Genomic DNA, 23,158 nt, shown 5'->3' on the forward strand with positions numbered 1-23,158 from the left:
GTATTTATTGTCTTTTATTCATAGCACTAAGAGGGTGTACCTGACAGTGAACACTCAGTATTTGAAGAATGAATAATGATAACATTATCTTTCACTTATTGTGCCTTGTATTGTATTTAGAATAGAGATCATCTTTACAACAAACTTGAAAACCTGGGATTATGATCCCTAAAACTAATATAGAAAATAAGGCTCAGACAGGTTTTGTCACTTGCTCAGAGTTACATAATTGGTGAGTACCAGGGCTGGAATTCAAACCCAAGGCTGCCTGGCTCTAAGTGAAGGGACTTTTGATTAGGCCAAGGTAACCTGAACCCATAAAGTAAGTAAAAACTTATATGACAAGCTTCAGGTTCCAGAAACGTGGAAACTAGATAATCTGAGAACCCTCTGGCCACAAAACCCCTAGAATGTTGAACAAAATATCACCAACATATTTGAAATGTGTAGCTGAGCATGCACAATACTAAGGGAAATGCTCAAAGGCCAAAAATGAAAAGGGAGCTGGACCCCAGAACTGTGTGAAGGCATAAGTTATAGTTGACCTGGGGACATTCATCAATCTTAGTAACAAAGAGGGTTGTATTTTGTGGCTATGGGAAACAAAAGACAAGGTCTTTATATGATATGGGGATTTGGAACTGAGATCTCAGGGGAGGAAAAAAAAAAAAAAGACACTTGAAGGGCTACACCCTCAGTAAAAGAATGAACTGCGAAAATTCATCTTCTGGTAAAGGAAGACTCTGAGGAAATTTTCTGTCCTGGCCTGGGTTCTAGCTTGGGAGAAAACTCCTCCTCTGATAACTTTTTTAAAACTTTCAATTCTTTTAAATGTTTTGAGACTCATTTTATGGCCCAGCCTATGATATATCTTGGTGAATATCCCATGTGTACTAGAAAAGAATGTGTATTCTGCAGTTGTTGGGTGTAATGTTTTAGAAACATAAGTTAGATCCAGTTATTTGATAGTGTTGTATAAGTCCTCTTTATTCTTACTGTTTTTTTGTCTACTTGTTCTATTAATTATTGAAGAGGGATGTTGAAATCTCCAACTGTAATTGTGGTTTTAGCAACTGTCAGTTTGTCTGGAGTTTGCCATTGGTTTATAATCATTTTCAATTGTTATATAGTTTTGATAAAATAACCTTTTTACCATCATGAATATTCCTCTTTAATTCCAGTAATACTTGTTCTGTTAACATAGCCACTTCAACCACACCAACTTTCTTAGTGTTTGCATGTTTACCTTTTTCTATCTTTTTACTTTATATTTAATATGCATCTCTTAAGTGAGTGTTTTGTGGTCTGTTTGGGTCTTGCTTTTGTATCTTGTCTGACTTTCTTTGATCTTCTTTGATCTTTTTTCCTCCTTTCCTGATTTATTTTGGATTAATCAATATTTTTTGGTCATTTATTATCTTATTTTCTTTTGCCTTCTTAGCTGTACTTTTTTATTTTTAGTGGTTTCTCCAGAGCTTAAAATAGATATCTTTAAATTAATATAGTTTACTTTCAAATAATAGTATACTTTTCACTTATAACATAGGAACCTTACAAATATATTTCCAATTCACTCCATCCCATCATTTGTGCTATTGTAATATATCTTCTATGTGTTTTAAATCCCACAAGACAGTTTTATCATTTTTTCTCTGAATAGACAAGTTAAAAATTTAGAAAAAAAGGTCTATTTATCTACATATTTACTGTCCCTGGCATTCTAATTCCTCCTTTCCATCATTTTTCTTAAGCCTGGAGAATGTCCTTAAACAACTCCTGTAGTGCAAGTCTCCTGACAATAAATTCTCTCAGCTTTCTTTTGTCTAAATGTGTCTTTATTTTGCCTTCCTTTTCGAAGAGTATTTTTGCTGGATACAGAATTCTAGGTTAACTTTTTTTTTCCTTTCAGTACTTTAAAGATCCCATTGTCTTCTTCCTTTTATTGTCTCTGATGAAAGTTAGAAATATTTCTTTTCATAGCTCTCTTGTATATAATGTATTTTCACCATCAGGCTACTTTTAACATTTTTTTCTTTATTACTGTTGAGAAATTTTATTGTGATTTGCCTTGGTGTGATTTTCTTTATGCTATTCTCTAGGGGTTTATTGAACTTCTTGGATCTATAGGTTTAGAGTTCATCATATTGGAAAATTTTTCAGCTATTATATTTTTCAAATAACTTTTCTGCCCCTCATATTTCTCTTTTCTCTCCTCCAATTACACATATGTTAGACTGCTTGGATTATCCCACAGGTCACTGAGTGGGACCTCAAGCGGTGGGATTTTTTTTCAGTCTTTCTCAATGTGCTTCAATTTTGGTCATTTCTGTTGCTCTTATTTCAGGTTCACTGATTCTTCTTCATCTAATCTGCACAGCAGATGTTTCATTTCAGATACTGCAACTTTTGCTTCTAGAATTTTCATTTGGTTCTTAGTTTCTATCTGGCTAATGAGAAATCCATATTTGTTTCCCTCATTATGTTCATAGATTTCTTAACCTTTTGGAATATACTTATAATAGTAGTTTTAAAGTCCTTGTTTCCTATTTCATCATCTCTGTCATTCCTGAGTCTATATTGGCTGATTCTTCTCCTGGTAATGGGTCATATTTTCCTTCTTCACGTGTCTTTATACAAACTATTTTGTACACAAATGTGTACAGTTTATTTGTGAAAGTAATTTTGTACTATATCCTGTACATTATAGATGCCACTGTATTGAGTGTCTAGATTTGGCTATCATCCTTAACAGAGTTTTGAGTTTTGTCCTGCCAGGTAGTTAATTTACTTGCAGAGTATCACATGAACTTTAACCTAAACTTCACACCCTATACAAAGAATAACTCAAAATGATCACAGATTTAAATGTAAAATGCAAAACTATAAAACTTTCAGAGGAAAATGTGTGAGAAAATCTTTGGGCTCTATGGATAGGCAAAGAGTTTTGAGACTTGACACCAAAAGCATAAGACTATAAGACGTTTTTCCCAAAGTAGCTGTACCAGTTTATATTCCATCAGCAATAGATAAGAACCCTGAAGGCTCTACATTCTCACTAGCATTTGGTGGAGTCAGTATAAGTTGCATTTTTCAAGGAATTTATTTATTTTACTTAAGTTGTTGAATTTATTACAATAAATTTGTTCTTAATATTCCTGTGTTATCCTTTTGATGTCTGTACAATCTTAATGATATACTTTCTTACTCTTAACATTAGTAAGTTTTAACCCAGACTGATTTTCCCAGTAGATAGCTTCACAAGTTGTTGGATGCATTTTTGCCGTATAGAAAGATGAAGCATATGTGTCCGATGGAGAAAGTTCAAGTGAGTGATAATTTGGGGAACTGGAGGTGGGGGAAGGAAAGAATCCCTTCCAAAGTGGTTGTTTGAATAGCATTGCTAGATTGTAATCCACTTCTCTATACTAGAAAAGCCTGCAGTTTCCCCTAAATTTATTCTACACACACACAGAGTTTTCTTCAGTGAAAGACATTCATAATATAACTTGCAAATTTTTCCAGGTTTCTTAGATTCAATCACCTGCTTGTCAGTGTTTTAAACTAGAAGGCGCTCCAAATTAAATTGAGATAATTGAAGCAAAATCTCTGTGCTCGGCACAATTGTTACGGAAAAGGAATTTCCTTTGAAAGGTAAACACAGGCCTTATGAACAGCATTGATGGGGCCTGCTGAAATCACTTTTCACTCCATTCAGGGTTACTTTCCTTTCAGATGCACAGGGTGGAGGAGAACAAATGATTTGTCAAATAAAATGAACAGGGAAAAGTTTAGGAGGCTAAAACGGATTTCCGATACAGGAAATTTATTTGAACAAAGGTGTTTTCTCAGGCAATAGATTCAACCTGCCGTAGAATCCAACATTTGTTCAATAATCTCCCAACCCTACCATACCATATCAGTGTCATCTTTACATAGCACATTTCCTCTTCATCCAAATTCTGCCACATTTATAGGCCTCTCATTATCTCCTCAACTCTGCCATGATATTTCTGGACAAATAAGTAACTGAATACTCTCAACCTCAGAGTTTCTTGGTGAAGAAACAAAACACAGAAATCCTGAGAGAGAAGCACTGTCACTTTCCCCAGTGACAATTTGACTGTTTGTTTAAATTGTGTGTAAACAGAAACCCAACCTGCTAGTAAGCTGCTTTTAAATCTGCCAGAACTGCCCCTTTCCCCATCATCACCCTGCAATGCCTGCATTAAATGTTGGCAAATGCAGAACAGTTGTGGGAACATTCAGATGTAAACCATAAATGGCTCAGAAGTGAAGGAACCAGATCATGGGGTCCTGACCCTCAGAGGACATTTTTGGAGAATGATTTTGTTTTCTGCCTTGAGCTCACTCATAATAGTCACACATAGACCTTAAGTTTGTCTCCATTCATTCTTTGAATCAGTAGATCATTTGAATGATGGGTCCAGAAAGTCGGGGGGGGGGTTTAATGATTCTCAAGGTACTATCAAAATGAAGCTACCTATTTGGGTCCTACTAGCAGTGTCTCAAAAGAAGCATTAGGCCTCCTTTACAAATGAGTAAGCTGAGACCCCATGAGGCGAAGTCACTGCTGGATCCAGCTCTGGGGGCAGAGTTCCCACAGTTCTGGGGACCAAGCTGGCTTAGTGTTCCAAGTCCTCTAACTTGTAGGTCAACTCTGATTCCCACACACCACCAAGAAGCCACTTCCATCTCTCTGAGCTCAATTTCTGCCTCTCTAAAAGGAAATCATTATCATGGCTTTGTCGACCACACAGGGCCTTTGGAGAAAGCTGATGTGACAAGAGATGGGAGAGGGCTCAGGATGCTCATGAAGTCCACATAAGGGTAGAAGTGGTACTGTGACCTTGAATGGAGACCTCCTTTGCTTTGATCCCTCACGTGGCAGCCCTTGAGCCACACCTAAGGCCCATACTTCCTCAGGCAAGGAAGGATTCTTTCCTGGAGCCTTCAGAGTGGGCAAGGCCCTGCAGAAACCTTGATTTGAGACTTCCAGCCTCCAGAATCATGAGACGGTAACTGTTGTTTAAAGCCACCAGTTTGTGGTACTTTGTTACAGCAGCCCTAGGAAATTCATACAGTCCTTTCTGGTAAATGTATTGTTTCCAAAGATGGCGCTGAACAAGATTCAGCAACAGCCCTTCAGATTCCCAGGCCTCCACCGGAGAAGCATGTGACCACACATTCTCAGGGCAACTGGTTAATTAACACTCAGATTAGCCCGGTAACCCATGGTTCTTTCCCTATCCCTCCTGCCTATTTCAGCAGAACATCTGATCAGGTTCAAATGCGAGACCAGGAGGATGGACCAAAGGCACCTGATCCGGTCAGGAATCACCTGGCAACACTGACATAGGTAGGAATTCAGACAGAGGGCCAGCGATGGCTGGGGAGGTCAGTGCACATGGAAAGCCCCGTGTACAGGCAAAGCGATAACTCTTTCCCAGGCAGCACCACATCGCGGGGGCAACACTGGTGACAAAGAAGTGGAAGGGCCGAGGGCCGTGGTTGCAAACTCAAAAGCCACGGAGGCTCGGCAGAGAGGGAAGTGAGTACGGCTGTCAAGAAATAAGGGGTCTGGAGTGATCTGGAGAGCTCCTGCCCTCTCCAAAACTCAGGGTGGCCAGACATAACTCCCCAAGCTTTATGGGAAGCCAGAGACCTAGATTTTTTTCTTAACTGAAGTATAGTTTATTTACAATATTGTGTTAGTTTCAGGTGTACAGCAAAGTGATTCAGTTATCCGAATTTTTTTTCTATTCTTTTCCATTATAGTGAATTACAAGATGCTGAATATAGTTCCTGTGCTATACAGTAAATCTTTGTTGTATATCTATTTTATATATGGTAGTGTGCCTCTTATCAATCCCATACTTCCAATTTATCCCTCCCCCCACATCCCTTCCCCTTTGATAACAATAAGTTTGTTTTCTCTGCAGAGACCTAGATTTTTATGTGAAATTTCCTGATCTGTAAAGCACTGGGTGGGCCAAGTAAAACACTGGGACCTCAAGGTGGGCCCATAAAGGCACTGGTTGGTGATGCTCTGTAACAGAGGTTAACTCCTTCCACCATCCACCCTGACATCTGGCTGTGCGTGGCCACAGCTGCTTTAGTGGCCCTTAGGCACCTTCCTAAGTGATCACAAAGGGTTATGGCCTTCTCTGGTGCGGAGAATGGGCAGGTCTCTCTGGCGCAGTGAAACAGTGTGAACGTTTGCATTTCACTGGGATGCGATCATTACAAACCAGATCAAGGAAACCTGAGAAAGTCAAGGGCTGGGAGGGGAAGAAATGTGTCGTGTGGCCTCTTAAGCAATTAGCGTTGATGTCCCTAGCAGCTGCTGAATTCCAGAGGCAATTCCAGAAGCTATGATTTGGAATCAGTCTCTTAAGACACACTTAAAGGCATTGGGGCTGGATGCCTGGCCCAGAGAAGAGAAAACCCAAGGTGCGAGGGCGTGGTGAAAGGGAGGGAGAGGGAGTAGTTATCCCTGTCCTCAAATACCCGCCGGTTGTTACAGTTGGAGGGAAGTAGCTTCTTTTGTGAGGATCCAAGAGTTAAACCCAGGGCCAGCAGGTGCAAGTTATAGGGAAACAACTCCCTAGCAATCAGAGGTCTAAAGGTGGAGTCGCTTGCCTTTGGAAGAAATGAGCACTCCGTCGTGGGAGGCATCCAAGCACACATTCAGTGCCCACCGTTTGGAGATTATATGGTGGAGAGAAGCATCACTTTGGACAGACTCTTGAGTTCCATCCATCCTAGAAATTCTGTGATTTATCTTACTAGTCACAGTTCAATTGACCTGCTTTATTTGGGGTCTTGTTTTTTGTTTGGTTGGGATTTGATTTTGTTTTGTTTTAGAAGATATGCAGAAACTTCAGAATTCTCTTTCCACTCTAGAAATGGGACTTAGAACTCTCAGCACAGGAACTATGAGGAGTGGAAAGTGACCCTGGACCGCGATACTTTCGAGGCGAAGGTAGCAGGGAGTCACTTACAGTGCCTTAATTTGTGGCTGCCGGGAAGAACTAAAGTACAAGCCAGGCTTCTGAGAAACAGGAAGGAAAATGGGCAGATAGGACATGGAATCCTGGAATTAATAAGAAGTCAAATGGCTGAGTCACTGAGATAATTTCCAAGTCTGAAGGTAACAGGAAAAAATAAGAAATGGAAAAAAGAAAATCGACACTTGGAGAGTAATGAAGGCTTTCCAGAGACCCCTGGTGACCAACGCAACAGGAGAAGTCAGGAAAAGTTAATTACACCCTGCTAGGGGAGTCCTTCACGGCAGCCAGACGTCCTGCTCCGGCCTTCGCCTATCACTGGATTCCTTCCCGGTCAATAGCAGCCCTCACACCCACCCCAGGACCCAACGAGACCAGGCGCTCACCATTTACGCAAGTGATCTCCTTCACGTCCAGTTATAGTGTTGATCAGTCCATTTCATCACTCCCCCTCAGTAAGGACGCAGAACATCAGAACAGAAGTAGACTAGACGTTGGGAAACACTGCATGCGTCGTACAGAAGGGAAAGCGGAGGCCCAAAGAACGGTGCCTGTACCAAGTGCAACAGGGAAGATTGAGATGTGCAGGAGCCGCTTCGTGTTCTCTCCTAAATTAATAGAAAAGAAGTTCACAGCACTAAAGATAGAGCTCACGCTTCTGCGTTAAAAAACATCATCTCTGGAGATTAATATGGGAGTCTCTCCAACTCAATAACTGGCTTTTGAGAAATAGAGATTTCTCCTGTCCCACGCACTAAAAGTCACGTTTTTGTTGACAGGGTGAGGTTTGGGGATGTTCTTAAGTACCACCAGGCTCTGTGTTCTGCCCTGTTCACAGACCCACCCAGAGAGCAGGCCCATCCCTCGGTGGTTCAGGGGCATGGAACCTGTTTGGCCCACTTTGAAAGACACAGAGAGGCCCAGCAGGGTTCCCAGCAGGACTGGGAAGGTTAGGCAGTTTTCTGAGCCAGGGCGGTCACGTGTGTAAGGAACTAGAGAGAGCAGGTCCATTTACTCTTTCAGTATTTCCTTACCTTTTTTTCAAGATCAGAAAATGTCCCCAGACTGTTCTTTTGGGGTGTGATTTAGACTCGTCGTTAAAACCACCCTTTGCGCCTGCTGTCCTCCTTCTCCTGCCTGTGAGGAAGGCCTCAGCCCCCCTTCCTCACTGCCCCCTCTTCTCTTCCGGTGACTCCAGGACCTCCTGACCAGGCCTCTGCCCCACCCCTGCCCGCCAGTCTGCACACAGTGTTGGACAGACCCTTTCAATACAATTTTGATTGTGCTGCTCACTGTATAAAGGCCTCAGTGGCTTTCTCACTGCATTGAGTAAATGCCATCCTCTTCAGGGTGGCCAAGAAGCAGATTAAAATTAGGCCACCGCCCACCTCTCCACTTCCTCTCCCTTGCCCTTGGCCACACCCCTGGGAGGCACTGCCCCTTGCTGCTAGCTCCCTCCAACCCACACGGTGCTTCGTCTACCTGAGGCATCCCTCCCTGCTCCCTGCCGAACTAGGTCCCTCTCACCTTTTGGTCTCATTGGGGAGGCCTTGGAGAAGGCGTTCCCGAGCACCCAACTAAAGGGCCCTTCCCAGGTTTTCTGAGTTAACCCACTGCTCTGGTATTGTCTGCAAGGCTTTGTCAGTATCTGTTGATAGCTGATTTAGTTGCTTGTTTATTTCTTTCTAGTCTTCCCCCTGCTTGAGTTTAAGAGGGACCTCATCTGTTTTCTTTATTATTACAATCCTGGCTCATAGAACTGTTCCTGATGTGTAATAGTTGCTCAAGAAATACTTGTGGGAAGGAAGGAAAGAGGGAGGGAGGAAGAACGGGAGAAGAAAAAGAGAAAGGATAAAGGAAGCCTCTTATATCTACATATACTAGTTGGTGTCTAGCTTGAAGAGGGTAGTAGCTAAAACAAAAGGATTAACTGTGGGTTTTAATGCATTATAAGCAGCAATATTGGGGGGCAGATTGGGGGTGGGGAGCCCTCAGTCTCACCTTCCAGGCAGCCAGCTCTGTGGTCCAGGGGAGGACAGACAGGAGCTGCGGAGGTAAAGGGAGCTGCCAGTGGGGCGCAATGGTTGGATGGAGTGGATGGAGGAGGGGAGAAGTCTCCGCCCTCACAGGTGGGCAGGATCGGCCCTGCCTGGCAGACGTGTGATGGTAGCATCTGCCATTGCATAAACAGCATCAGGACCAGCCTTGCCCTCAAATAACCTAGAATCAATGAAAGAGTTGGTGGAATGCAAATATTTAGGTCAGAGCAAGGAATATAATTTATTTCCCTCCTTCAGCCCATGAGGTCCTTGGAGACGGGGCCCAGGTCTTCTGAAGTTATGCAAATGAAGTATGTCGCTCAAGACCTGGCCTCAGGTGGGCACTGCACACACAACTGAGCTATGATGAAGGTGGCTCAGGAGGGGGTGGGACCTTGTTCCAGGGAGGTGGCATTGCACCAACCTTTGGTGTTCCAGAGGGCAGGACTCATGTGGCTGGACACATGCTACACAAAAACAGCTGGCTGGCCACCAGCAGAGAAATCTCTTTTAACCGAGAGCGCAGACACTGGACAGCTTGACTAGGGGGCTGGAGCAGGCAGGAGCTTCCCACACTGGAGGCCGAGGAGAGCAAGAAGTGCTCAGGTGTTAGGTAGGAGATGGTAAAGACGGTGGTCTGAGTCCCTGCCACACCACAGATTATTCTATGATGCCCAGACTAAATCCATGTCCCGCTGATGCCCAAGTGGACACTCGGAGCCATCGGGAGGGTGCTCAGCTCTTCAGGGGAAAGTCAGTTCCCTACGGCTCTTACTTATAACTTTGTTTGTAGATAGTGAGCCTTTTCTGTCCGGCTCCTCATCCCCATCCTTTCTGCCTGTGACAATCACGTTATTTAATTTAGACGAGTGAAGTTACCTTAGATCAATTATACTTACTTTTCCTGTGTAATTTCCAAAGCTTAATATCTCCATTCAGGCCCAGCCTGGGGGACAGGTTGTCTAGCAGAGTCCTAAACGATTTCAGCCCTTAATTCAATTGTACTTTTACCACAGCCCGGGCAGCGAGCATAATTCTTTTATCCCTAAGATGTCTCATTAGCAATAATCTAATAGCACATATTAAAATATAGGTCACCGAGGTGGGCTGCCAAGTGGAAGCCTTGTCATAACTTTGAAGGCTGGACAGCTGTCTTGTTCCCCCCACATGACACAGCCCAATCCCAGGCTTAATTCTCAAACAATGAACTCACAAAAACAGTTTACTTTCTGCGGTTCAAGGTTAAGAACTAACCCTGGCTAGAAAATAGTGTTGGTATCTGTTGCCATGGGGTGGGGTGAGGGAGACAGTTCTTGCCAACATGACACAGTAGAAAAGATCTCTGGCCTCTAGCATTTGGAGCTGGGGCCCTCATCGCAGTTGTATCCCGAACTTGCAGAGTAACCTGAGGGTATGACTTTTACTCTCTCGGACCTCAGTTTTCACATCTGTAAGAGGGGAAGGCAGTGGAGTTAGAGCCATTGTTCCTCTGGCAGTCCAAGTTCAACTCATCCTTGTGTGCCCTTGATGTTTTCCTTTAAGTCAACTCACTCTTCTAAATTAAATACATTTGTTTTATAAAGGAAGCTCAAGTATCAATATGAAAAAATCTCAAGAACATTTGTAGAAAGATTCATGCAGAATGATGCCATTTGTATAAATGTTAAACATGCAAAACTAAATACTAGCAAACAGAATCCAACAGCACATTAAAAGCATCATACACCATGATCAAATGGGGTTTATCCCAGGAATGCAAGGATTCTTCAATATATACAAATCAAACAATGTGATAAACCATACTAATAAACTGAAGGAGAAAAACCATATGATCATCTCAACAGATGCAGAAAAAGCTTTCGATAAAATTCAAGACCCATTTATGGTAAAAAACCCTCCAGAAAGTAGGCATAGAGGGAACTTACCTCAACATAATAAAGGCCATATATGACAAACCCACAGCCAACATCGTTCTCAATGGTGAAAAACTGAAACCATTTCCTCTAAGATCAGGAACAAGACAAGGTTGCCCACTCTCACCACTATTATTCAACATAGTTTTGGAAGTTTTAGCCACAGCAATCAGAGAAGAAAAAGAAATAAAAGGAATCCAAATGGGAAAAGAAGAAGTAAAGCTGTCACTCTTTGCCGATGACATGATACTATACATAGAGAATCCTAAAGATGCTACCAGAAAACTACTAGAGTTGATCAATGAATTTGGTAAAGTAGCAGGATACAAAATTCATGCACAGAAATCTCTTGCATTCCTAAACACTAATGATGAAAAATCTGAAAGAGAAATTAAGGAAACACTCCCATTTACCACTGCAACAAAAAGAATAAAATACCTAGGAATAAACCTACCTAAGGAGACAAAGACCTGTATGCAGAAAACTATAAGACACTGATGAAAGAAATTAAGGAAGATACAAACAGATGGAGAGATATACCATGTTCTTGGATTGGAAGAATTAACACTGTGAAAATGACTCTACTACCCAAAGCAATCTCCAGATTCAATGAAATCCCTATCAAACTACCACTTGCATTTTTCACAGAAATAGAACAAAAAAATTCACAATTTGTATGGAAACACAAAAGGCCCGAATAGCCAAAGCAATCTTGAGAAAGAAAAGCGGAGCTGGAAGAATCAGGCTCCCAGACTTTAGACTATACTACAAAGCTACAGTAATCCAGACAGTATGGTACTGGCACAAAAACAGAAATATAGATCAATGGAACAGGATAGAAAGCCAAGCGATAAACCCATGCACATATGGTCACCTTATCTTTGAAAGGAGGCAAGAATATACAATGGAGAAAAGACAGCCTCTTCAATAAGTGGTGCTGGGAAAACTGGACAGCTACATGTAAAAGAACGAAATTAGAACACTCCCTAACACCATACACAAAAATAAGCTCAAAATGGATTAAAGACCTAAATGTAAGGCCAGACATTATCAAACTCTTAGAGGAAAACATAGAACACTCTTTGACATAAATTACAGCAAGATCCTTTTTGACCCACCTCCTAGAGAAATGGAAATAAAAATAAACAAATGGGACCTAATGAAACTTAAAAGCTTTTGCACAGCAAAGGAAACCATAAACAAGACAAAAAGACAACCCTCAGAATGGGAGAATATATTTGCAAATGAAGCAACTGACAAAGGATTAATCTCCAAAATTTACAAGCAGCTCATACAGCTCAGTATCAAAAAAACAACCCAATCCCAAAATGGGCAGAAGACCTAAATAGACATTTCTCCAAAGAAGGTATACAGATTGCCAACAAACACATGAAAGGATGCTCAACATCACTAATTATTAGATAAATGCAAATCAAAACTATAATGAGGTATCACCTCACACCAGCCAGAATGGCCATCATCAAAAAATCTAGAAACAATAAATGTTGGAGAGGGTGTGGAGAAAAGGGAACCCTCTTGCACTGTTGGTGGGAATGTAAATTGATACAGCCATATGGAGAACAGTATGGAGGTTCCTTAAAAAACTAAAAATAGAACTACCATATGACCCAGCAATCCCACTACTGGACATATACCCTGAGAAAACCATAATTCAAAAAGAGTCATGTGGGGCTTCCCTGGTGGCGCAGTGGTTGAGAGTCCGCCTGCCGATACAGGGGACACGGGTTCGTGCCCCGGTCCGGGAGGATCCCACGGAGCGGCTGGGACCGTGAGCCATGGCCGCTGAGCCTGCACGTCCGGAGCCTGTGCTCCGCAACGGGAGAGGCCACAACAGTGAGAGGCCCGCGTACCGAAAAAAAAAAAAAAAAAAAGAGTCATGTACCACAATGTTCACTGCAGCTCCATTTACAATAGCCAGGACATGGATGCAACCTAAGTGTCCATCCACAGATGAATGGTTAAAGAAGATGTGGCACATATATACAATGCAATATTAGTCAGCCATAAAAAGCTACAAAGTTATTTGTAGTGAGGTGGATGGACCTAGAGTCTGTCATACAGAGTGAAGTAAGTCAGAAAGAGAAAAACAAATACCGTATGCTAACACATATATGTGGAATCTAAAAAGAAAAAGAAAAAAAAAGATATAATTGGTTCTAAAATGTTTGTTCTTGAGCTAGAACCTATATTAGCAACCATTCATGGAAAATCAGCTAACAAAAAAAAAAAATGGTTCTGAAGAACCTAGGGGCAGGACAGGAATAAAGATGCAGATGTAGAGAATGGACTTGAGGACACAGGGAGTGGGAAGTGTAAGCTGGGACAAAGTGAGAGAGTGGCATGGACATATATACACTACCAAATGTAAAATAGATAGCTAGTGGGAAGCAGCCACGTAGCACAGGGAGATCAGCTCGGTGCTACGTGACCACCTAGAGGGGTGGGATAGGGAGGGTGAGAGGGAGACGCAAGAGGGAGGAGATATGGGGATATATGTATATGTATAGCTGATTCACTTTGCTAAAAAGCAGAAACTAAAAAAAAAAAAGCAAAACGATACTTTCTGTTGTTTAGACAGGCAAAACTAGTCCATGACATTAGAGGGGAGGAGGGAGGAGATGGTGACGGAGAGGGGGTACAAAGGGGAATTCTGGGGTGCTGGTCATTTTTTTTTAAGTATATTCATTATGTAAAAAGTGCACTAGTAATTATTGCACTTTTCTGTATTTTTCTGTGTGTGTTAAGCCTCATAGACACACACACATATATGTAAGATAATTTTAGGAGTATACACATACAATTTTAGTTATATATCCCTATATCTATCTCTGTCTTTATCCATCCATCCATCCATCTACATATCAATCTATCATCCGTCTAGTGAAAACATGGATACATGCTTGGGAATAATCAACATTATATAAGGATGGCGGCAGGCCAGGGCAGGTGGGAGGGAGAGGAATACAATTGGGAAAGAGACTCAGGAACTTTGACCATATTTCTAATGTTTTTATTTCTTAAGTTAGTTAGTTGTTTGTTATAGGAGTGTCTATAATTTTATGTAAGTCTGAGATATGTCATAAGTTTAAAATCATTAAGTAATAAATAATGAAAGAAACTTTATATAATATCAGAAATCAAAAACCACTACCACATGCTATAAATAGATGGTAAGCGTAACAATAGATATTCAATGAGATGAAATGCTGTTATTCAATTGTACTTTGACACTGTTTGGGCTAGAAGGGTCTGATCCTGAGCCCGGCTTCCCTCTGTTGAAATGGGGATCAGTGAAGGAGAGAGAGGTGTTACTTCAATAGTCAGGGTTAAAAGGACATGGTGTTACCAAATGAAATGTTGGAGTTTGGATCAGAGAAAGGTTTATTGCAGGGCCATGCAAGGAGAACAGGTGGCTCATGCCTGAAAAGACCCCAAACTCCTCGAAGGGTTTCAGCAAAGCATTTTTAAAGACAAGGTGAGGGAGGAGCGTGGCTTGTTCTTGCAAACTTCTTGGTGTCAGAATCGTTTGTTCTTGTAGCTGTCCATGTAGGTCAGGTCAGGATGTTCCTGTAAACCTCCAAGGAAGAAAATGTTATTCTCTCTGTTCTGCAACTTTTTATCTCTATATGAACGGGAAAGTATTATACCCTTAAAGGTCACGGCCTTGAGAATGGGCTGTGCTGTATATTTCAGGCTATAGGCAACATTCTTAACTGGAAGCAAAAGCAATAGAATACAAAGGTTAAAACAGAAGAAACAGATCTAATATGGAGTCAGATTTGTTCTTCTCTATTACAGTGGGAAGGGGGTCACACTTTCTTCCTATATGAGGCAAAGCCATTTAAAGCAGGGGCTGCATGGGCCTAAATCATCAACATCTCACGACCCATTGTGCTGCCCTACTTCAGGAAAGGGTAGCGAGGTCCCTCTAAGCCCTGGCTGTCCTGCCTTCTAAGTGGTTTGGGGAGTGGAGTAGGTCTTGTTAGGAGTGGGCTGGGAGACAGGGAGGCAAAAGTGGAGGGATTATTATTAGTAAAATGATTAGCAATGATTGGCAAAATTGGGAAAGCCTTGAGGAAGAGCCCCCTTCCTCCTGCGACCCCCTTCCCAGGCCTCATGAGTGCCTGGAAAACTGTCAGGCAAACAATCCCCACCATGTGATTTGTTCTCACGCTGGGGCTCAGCCTGGACGCCTCTGGGAGCCAGGCCCTCATGCCTGGGAGGGGGGCCTCGTCCACCCCGGTACAGCTCTTTAAGCCCCCTCCTGTGCTCCGGGGAGCTGGGGGCTGACTCCCTGCAGTGTGTGTTTATGGGCTTTGATCCTGCTCTTGGGTCACAGAGAGTATAACTGCCACCTCCCCTCTCTGACTGCATGTCCCCCCATGAGGACAGCAGGTCTGTCCCTCAGTCTCCTAAGGCCACAAGCCCCTTTACCACCCCCTCTCCTCATACTCCCCGGCACACACGCAAGCAGAAATATGCAGTATATTTGCGGGGGTGTCCGAGTGTCTGCACTGACTTCAACTCAACAGCCGCCATCTATGCCTGGGCAGTATGAACTGGCTACCTGGTCTCCTCACAAGGAAAGCAGTGCATTGGAGGGTTAGTATGTGCATTTCTTTGTCCCCTGGAATAAGCAGGGATGACCTAATGATGACCTGTGTTCGACTCTGTCACCCAGAATTCTGCCCAGCCTGGACCCTCCTCCACCAAGACCTCAAAGTCTTGCCAGCCTCCTCATCTCAGCTTCCCGGTCCCTTGTTTCATCCCTTCAGGGTGTGCCCAGACTACCTAGTCTGATAAATGCTCCACAGAGAAGATGTGGCATGTGGGAAGAGCCCTGGACCACACGTCACGAGTCAGAGTCTGAGCGCTTGTTCTGTGTGACCCTGGGAGTTGGGGGTGAGGCACGGAAGCTGTGAGTGGGGGGTTCTCCTTCGAGTTACCTGGGAGGAAGGGAAAGGAGCGTGATACAGCTCTAAGGAGGGGGGATGCCATCAGGTGGAGAAGACCTGGGTAGGACAGAGGGAAGGGGAGGAGAGAAGAGAAGTAGAAGAGAAACAGGATGGTGTTGGGGCAGGTCCCAGAGGTGGGGGGACATAAGGGACTGGAGTGGAGAGGAGGTAAGCCTTGGAGAGGGAAGGACTCCAGCTCTGAGGAGAAAGGGCCAGAGAAGATGGTGGCTGCAAACAGACAATGCTGGGGTTCAGAACTGCATCAGCCACAGACTCCGGGTTCCCAGGCAAAAAGCGAGAGGAGCCCTGCTGAGAATGGGAAGCTTGAGTGGGGAAGGGGGAAGGTGAGAAGGTGAGGAGGATGAAGAAGGTGGGGACCAAAGAGGGAGACCCTGAGCCACCAGGATAGAACAATGGTTAAGAACATGTGCCCTGGAGCCAGCCTAGTTCTAGGTTCAAATCCCACCCTCTGTCCCATCCTACCCATGTGACCCTGGGCAAGGCATTTAACCACTTTCACCATTATTGTTCTTTTTGGAAAATTTTTTAAAATTTTATTGGTTAATACCATTAATTCTTTAATCTGTAAAATGGGGATAATAATAGTGAGTATTATATGAAATAATACTTAGCGTGGTACCTAAAACCAATGAATGGAAAGACTGCCAAATATATAGCAAATGTCTTTTGTGAATTTAGTATGTGCCCAACACGAAGCATTTAGCAGTCATGATGCATTTAAGCCTTACGAGTACCCTGTGAGATAACTACTATGATGAGCACCATTGTATAGAACACTGAGGCACGCATCAGCCCAGGCTGACACAACTAGTAAGCAACAGAGCCAGGATTTGAAGCCCCAAGCAGTTAGTATGAAAGTTGAGTGCCACTCTGCCTGCTTGTCACATAAAGGAGGCCAGTGTGTCAGGGGTCTCCCGAGAAACTAGGAGGGGAGGGTGATGGTGTTTACCATAAAGAGGGGCAGAAAATCACTACCCTGAGCCCTGCTCTCTAGTTCCCCTGCCCTTGCCCTAAAACCACTCAGCTTTCATCTTGGGGGTCAAGGGTACAGGCAGAGGAGGAGACGGGCTTCGTAAGGGCGTGCCTCAGGCTGGTGTTTTCTGTCTGTGGTGCACAGAGTGTGGCTACTGCTTGTGCTGCCGTCACTAAGTGGCTTATTAGATTCAGGTTCCTGGGCACGAGGGCGGAGCAGGACCAGCCCAGGCTGGGGGCAGATCCCACAGCCCTTGGCTTCCTTGGGCTGAGGCCTCCTGACAATCACCTTGATGAGGGTGCAGTTCCAACCTCCATCCCCTTGCCCATCCCACACACCTGCTCTGGGGGTTCTATGGCTGCTCCTGGTACCTCTACAACTGTCCCTTAGACAGTGAGCAGGAAGCAGCTCTTCTCCTTCCATGCCCTAGAGGGCACCCGTTCACCCCTCCCAGGGAGAAGACAGCTCGGCCAGGAAGTGGTTGCGAGTTTTTTGCTAAGTGTAGCCAGAGCAAATGGAAGAAGCCCCAGTGCTCGGGAAAGACGGCACTCAGGTAGGGCAAAGCCAGTGTGAATCGCTATAGCCACTCTCAAACTGGGACTGTGCTTATGAAACATATCACTAATACTGGAATTATATTTTTTTTAAACAGGAATTAAACATGCCACAGACAGGCAGATGCAGATCCACTGAATCTAAATTTCTGGGGCCGGCCCAGGAATCTGCACTTTGAACAATCTGCTAGACTAATGTGAACTGGGAAAGTGGCAAAGAGGCAACAGAATTCTAGGAAGAAGCAGATTACTTTCAAGGACATGACTGTAACTGACGTCACAGAGCGTTGATAAATGAGTCCCTTCCTGTAGTGTTACCAAGTCTTTCCCATTGATTGTTTTATTTAATAGCTGTGTTATCCCCATCTTACAGGTGGGAAACCTGAGGCTCAGAAACCAAAGTCACTCAGCAGGTAAATGGTGAAGCAAGTTTTGAACCCACCCAGCTTTTTGTTTTTAAACTCCAGATCCACACTCATAGTTGTTATACCAACCCATATTTGCTACTTCATCCCAGTCTCGGAATTTTTTTTTTTTTCTTTTGGCTGCGTTGGGTCTTAGTTGAGGCACGTGGGATCTTTCGTTGCAGCGCGCAAGTTCTTCCCTGTCGTGCGCAGGCTTCTCTCTAGTTGTGGTGCACGGGTTTTTCCTCTTCTCTAGTTGTGGCGCACAGGCTCCAAGGTGTGTGGGCTCTGTAGTTGTAGTGCGCGGGTTCCAGAGCGTTTGCAGTATGGCGGGCTCTAGATGAGGCGCGCTAGCTCAGTAGTTGCCGTGTGCGGGTTGCCCCACAGTATGTGGGATCTTAGTTCCCTGACCAGGCATGGAACCCGCATCTCCTGCATTGTAAGGCAGATTCTTTACCACTGGACCACCAGGGAAGTCCCCCAGCCTCGGAATTTGAAGTCAGATAGACCTAACTTAAAATTCTGAAGATGATCCCCGCCTCCCACAGATGTGGAGACATTAAAATTTTTGAAACAACAGCAAGAAGCAGTAACACATACGCTATACCGGGCACTGTTCTAAGTGCTTTGCATGTATTTATTCATTTAATCCTCTCAACAGTTCTATGAGGTAAGTCCTATTTGGCATCACCATCTTATCCATTTTACAGACGAGGAAACTGAGACAAGGAGAACTTGACCAAGATTTCACAGATAGTAAGTGTGGAGACAAGATTAAAATTCATGCAATATGGCTCCTAAGTTCCTGCTTTTACCCATTCTCCCTCTCCAGACTGCAGAAAAAGGTTAACTTGGTAAGTTTCCGAGGAATAGATATCAGAGGGCCAGAGAGACAAGCGGGGAGGGGGTGGGAAGGTAGCTGTATGTGTACGTATTATGTATGACTAGTGACACCACTGGGGAATGTTTCCTGATGGAAAAGAAAACAGAGCACAGGGACTAGTGGGCAGTCATGTCAGGGATTCTGAGATGGAGTCCATGCAGGAATCTGCAAGTCCCTTAAACCTCTATTTAAAATGCTGTGTACATTAAAAATGACAAATACACAGAGATAAGGAATACTTATCTTGGATAGGAATACTGAATACTGTAAAAAAAATGTCAATTCTCCCCAAATTGATCTATAGATTCAATGTAATCACAGTTGAAATTCCGATGGGATTTTTCATGGAACTCAGCAAGCTGATTCTGAAATTTGCAGAGAAGAGTTTGCCAAGACACTTCCAAAGAAAAAGAGCTGGAGAGTCTTGCCCCATGAGATGGAAAAACTTATTATGTGGCAAAGTTGTTTGTTTGTTTTCCCAGCTTTATTGGGGTATAATTCACAAAAAGTTGTATATATTTAAAGTGTACAACGTGATGGTTTGATATACATATACAACATGATATGGTTACCATAATTAAGTTAATTGACACATCCATCACCTCACATAGTTACCTTTTGTGTGTGTGCGATGAAATATGTAAGATCTACTCTCTGCATATTTCAAATATACAATAGAGTGTTGTTAGCTATAGTCACCATGCCATACTTTAGAGCCCTAGAACTTAGTCACCTTATGACTGAAAATTTGTACCTGGAAAACAATGTTAATTCAGACAATGTGGTATTGCTTGGACACAGAAAACCGACCAATGGGGCAGAATGAAGAGCCCAGAAACAAACGCAACTGTACAAGGAGACTTGGTTGGTGAGTGAGCATTCTCTGCCAATCAGAGCAGAAAAGATAGAAGTGCTTAATGAATGGGCCACGACAGTTTATCAGTGATTCATATGAAAAATAGTGAAGTGGAATCCCTACCTCACACCCTACACAAAATCAACTCCATGTGGATTAACGATATAAATATGAAGGGAAAAACTATCAAAATTTATAGTTTAGGAAAATATCAGGTAGGGAAGTGTTTCTGAAATAAATACATAATGTATTTTAATGCACTGCTGCATTAAAATACATTAAAATGAATAACCTCTATCAAAATCACCATATAGAGAAAAAAGACTTACACAACCAAGACAAGATGTTTGCAACGTAAGTGACAAAGATTTGGGCCCAGTATATTAAGAACTACTGTGAATCAATAAGAAAAAACAAGCCAACACAAAATTGTACAGACAACATGTCATCATGTCACAGAAAAAAAGAAACACAAATGACCCACACGTATGTGAAAAGATGGTCCAGGTCATTGGAAGTCAGAGAAATGCATGTTAAAATCACATCTTTTTTTTTGTTTTTTGGCTGCGCCGTGCGGCTTGCAGTATCTTCGTTCCCTGACCAGGGATTGAACCTGGGCCACTGCAGTGAAAGTGCGAAGTCTTAACCACTGGTCCACCAGGGAATTCCCAAAATCACATCTTAAAGATTGGTAAAAAATAAAAGCCAGATAATGCCAAGGGTTGGCGAGGATGTAAAGAAATTGGAAATGAAGAAATAACAGTGTTAGAGTTTCAGCTGGTACCACTTTAGAAAATAGTTTGACATTATTTGATAAAGCTGAACAAACACATACTCTGCACACCAGCACTTCACTAAGTATAGAGCCTAGAGAAACTTGCACATGGGCGTAGGAGCTGTCTGTACAAAAGTTTCTAGGCAGCATTGTTCAAAATATTTAAAAAACTAGAAACAATCCAAATGTCCTTCAATAGCTGAATGAATAAACAAATTGTTATAATTCAGACAATAGAATGAATATATACAACAGTGAAAATGAGTGAACTACAGCTAACTCCATCATCATGGATGAATCTCAAAAATACTGTATTCAAGCCAAAGGAGTCACAGAACAGTATCTGTAGTATGATTCCTTTTAGATAAAGTTCAAAGAAGGACAAAACTAAACAATATATTGTTAGGAATAGATTCATAGGTGACAATACTGTGAAGAAAAACAAAGAAATTGATGAGTTGCTAAATACAGGAAAGTGGTTACCTTGGAGTGGGGCACACAGGGGCTCATAGGGTATCGGAAATGGTCTATTTCTTAATCCAACAGGGTGGGTTCTTGTATGTTCATATTATTGATACTTAAACTATAAATTGTTCGTATATTTTTATACACTTTTTCTTATGTATGAGAAATTTCACACTAAATTTTAAAATACCATGTGTGCGTGCATATTTCTGGGAGAGTCCACATTCATCGGGTTATCTAAGGAGTGTCTGGTCTTCTAACAGAGTACACCTGGGCATGAAGGTTTCTGTGGTCCCATCCTGCTCTGATATTCATCCCCATGATGGACAGAGGCCTTGTGTCAGCCTGATTACGGCTCATCCTGGTCAGCTGACCTCAACCCCCCTCTGCCTTGGAACAGGACATAAACCAGGTGTGAGTCCTCTGTCCCCATAACTCACGTGACCACCTCAGGCCAAAGGATGTATGTGGTGGCTCATGCAGAAGAGGGAGGTCCTCCTTTCCTCCCAGGAGACTGAGTTCCTTTGCCTCGAACATCTCCTTTCCTTTCTCCTGCAGTTCCAGTCCTGACATAACTTCTGTCTTTCTTCTTCCTACTGCCCCTCCCCATCTTGCTGATGGACTTGGCCATCACCAAAAAGCCCGAAAGCAGCAGAGCAGCAGTCAGAACCCAGGGTGCTGACTCCCAGCCTTGTGCTTTTTCTGCCACCCCACCTGCCAGTGCCTCTGTCCATCCCATAGAGGGTCACGAGGCTTGGCCAGGCTTGTGTTGGCAAATCCACAAAAGGATGGTTTACTCATTCATCCATCTCACCCGTGGAGGGGCTTCAGATTCTATTCTGAATGAGATGGGAGCCATTGGAGAGAGGGAGGAATAGGATCTGAACTCGCTTCCAAAAGGTCTTCCTGGTGGCTGTATAGAGCTTAAAGTTCAGGGGGCAAAGGGAGAAGTGAGGGAGGCCATTCAGAGGCTGCCACAGTAATCCAGGTGAGGGATGACATAGCCTGGAACAGGGTGGCGACCTTGGAGGTGTGGAGGTGGGATCTGATTCGGAGCCAACAGAGTTTGCAGTAGGATTGGTTGTGGGAACGTGAGAAAGAGGACTCCAAGGTTTTTGGCCTCTGAGGATCTACAAGGAAAAATATGCCATCGCCTGGAATGAGGGAGGTGAGGAGGAACAGGTGTGCATGCAGGTCAGCAAGGGGTCACCAAGAATTCTATCTTGGACACGGGAGTTCCAGGTGCCGTTTATTACCTGTGTGGAGATGTCGGTCTGTATTTAGATCCAGTCAGGGGATGTAAATGGTTGTATCCATCGTCAATGATGGATAGACGCTCTTTAATGCCTGTGCCCGGATGTAGTCCCAGGTGGGGTAGGAGCTCCTTAGAGAAGAGTCCTTAGACTCTTCTAACCCAGATGAGTCCCATCGGGGTAGGTTGGAAGCCTCAGGGACACCTGGGGGACTTTAGTGGGAGGTGTCCTGAAGGAGACTGATTTCAGCTCCTAGGGGTCTTTTACTGAGGACACTTTTTTGCTATTTGTAAATGCAGTTTAACCTATACCCATGACCAATGACGCAGGGCAGGTCAGTGGCAGGGACATCAGTCTAATGCCCCTGATCAAAAGATGAAAAAAAAAGAAACAGAAAGAAAGAGAGAGAGAGAGAAGGAAGATGGGAAGGAAGGAGCGAAGGAGGAAAGAAGGAAGGGAGGAAATGTACAGGCGAACCTCTCCTCCTCTCTGGCCTTATTTTCCTCATCAGTGCAATAGAGGTGCAGGTTCTGATAGTATCCTCAGGACACTTCCAGGACTGAGCCACTTGGATTCCAAATAACCTCCAGACCAGCCTTTGTGTGTCAGGGTCTTGGTGTCTGCAGGGAGATGGCCAGAGCTGGGCTGACAGCACCAGCCATCACCTTGTGCCCATGGCCTGTGTCACCAAGTGCCGTGGTAAGTGGAAGTGACGCCTCCCCAGGGATCCCGTTAGCTCTGATAATGTTCCAGTCGCCTGCCCACCCACTTGCCCTCAGGCCACCTGGAGGGGCAGGAGGCAGGGCACAGAGAGAAGCCACATGGCCCCATGGCTCTTGGAACTGAGGGCAGGGAGTCTGGGCCAGAGATGGAGAGAGATGTCTTCCCCTTCAGCACAGCCGCGGGCTGGTATCCTCACTGCTGTCCTCCAGAAGTCTCTGAAACCACAAAGTGGAACCCTCAGGACTTGCTGGCGGCCCCTCCAGTGATGTGCATGTATGGGAGTGTGTCTCCCTCC

The 23,158-nt window shown here is 43.6% G+C and overlaps 1 protein-coding gene across 1 annotated transcript in view; it reads left to right on the plus strand.

Moving 5' to 3' along the window:
* Positions 1-99: 99 nt before the first annotated feature.
* The window catches only part of SLC6A2 (solute carrier family 6 member 2), an 80,094-nt gene continuing 57,035 nt past the window's right edge, over positions 100-23,158 (plus strand). Inside the window, exons 1-2 of the mRNA XM_089903083.1 lie at positions 100-18,762; positions 19,096-21,299. The gene's annotated coding sequence lies outside the window, so the exon portion shown is untranslated. The remainder of the gene's footprint in view (positions 18,763-19,095; positions 21,300-23,158) is intronic.

This window comes from Delphinapterus leucas, chromosome 20 (assembly GCF_059928025.1).
Source record: "Delphinapterus leucas isolate spDelLeu-1000000601 "Yukka" chromosome 20, BTC_Dleu_Yukka2, whole genome shotgun sequence".
NCBI lineage: Eukaryota > Metazoa > Chordata > Mammalia > Artiodactyla > Monodontidae > Delphinapterus > Delphinapterus leucas.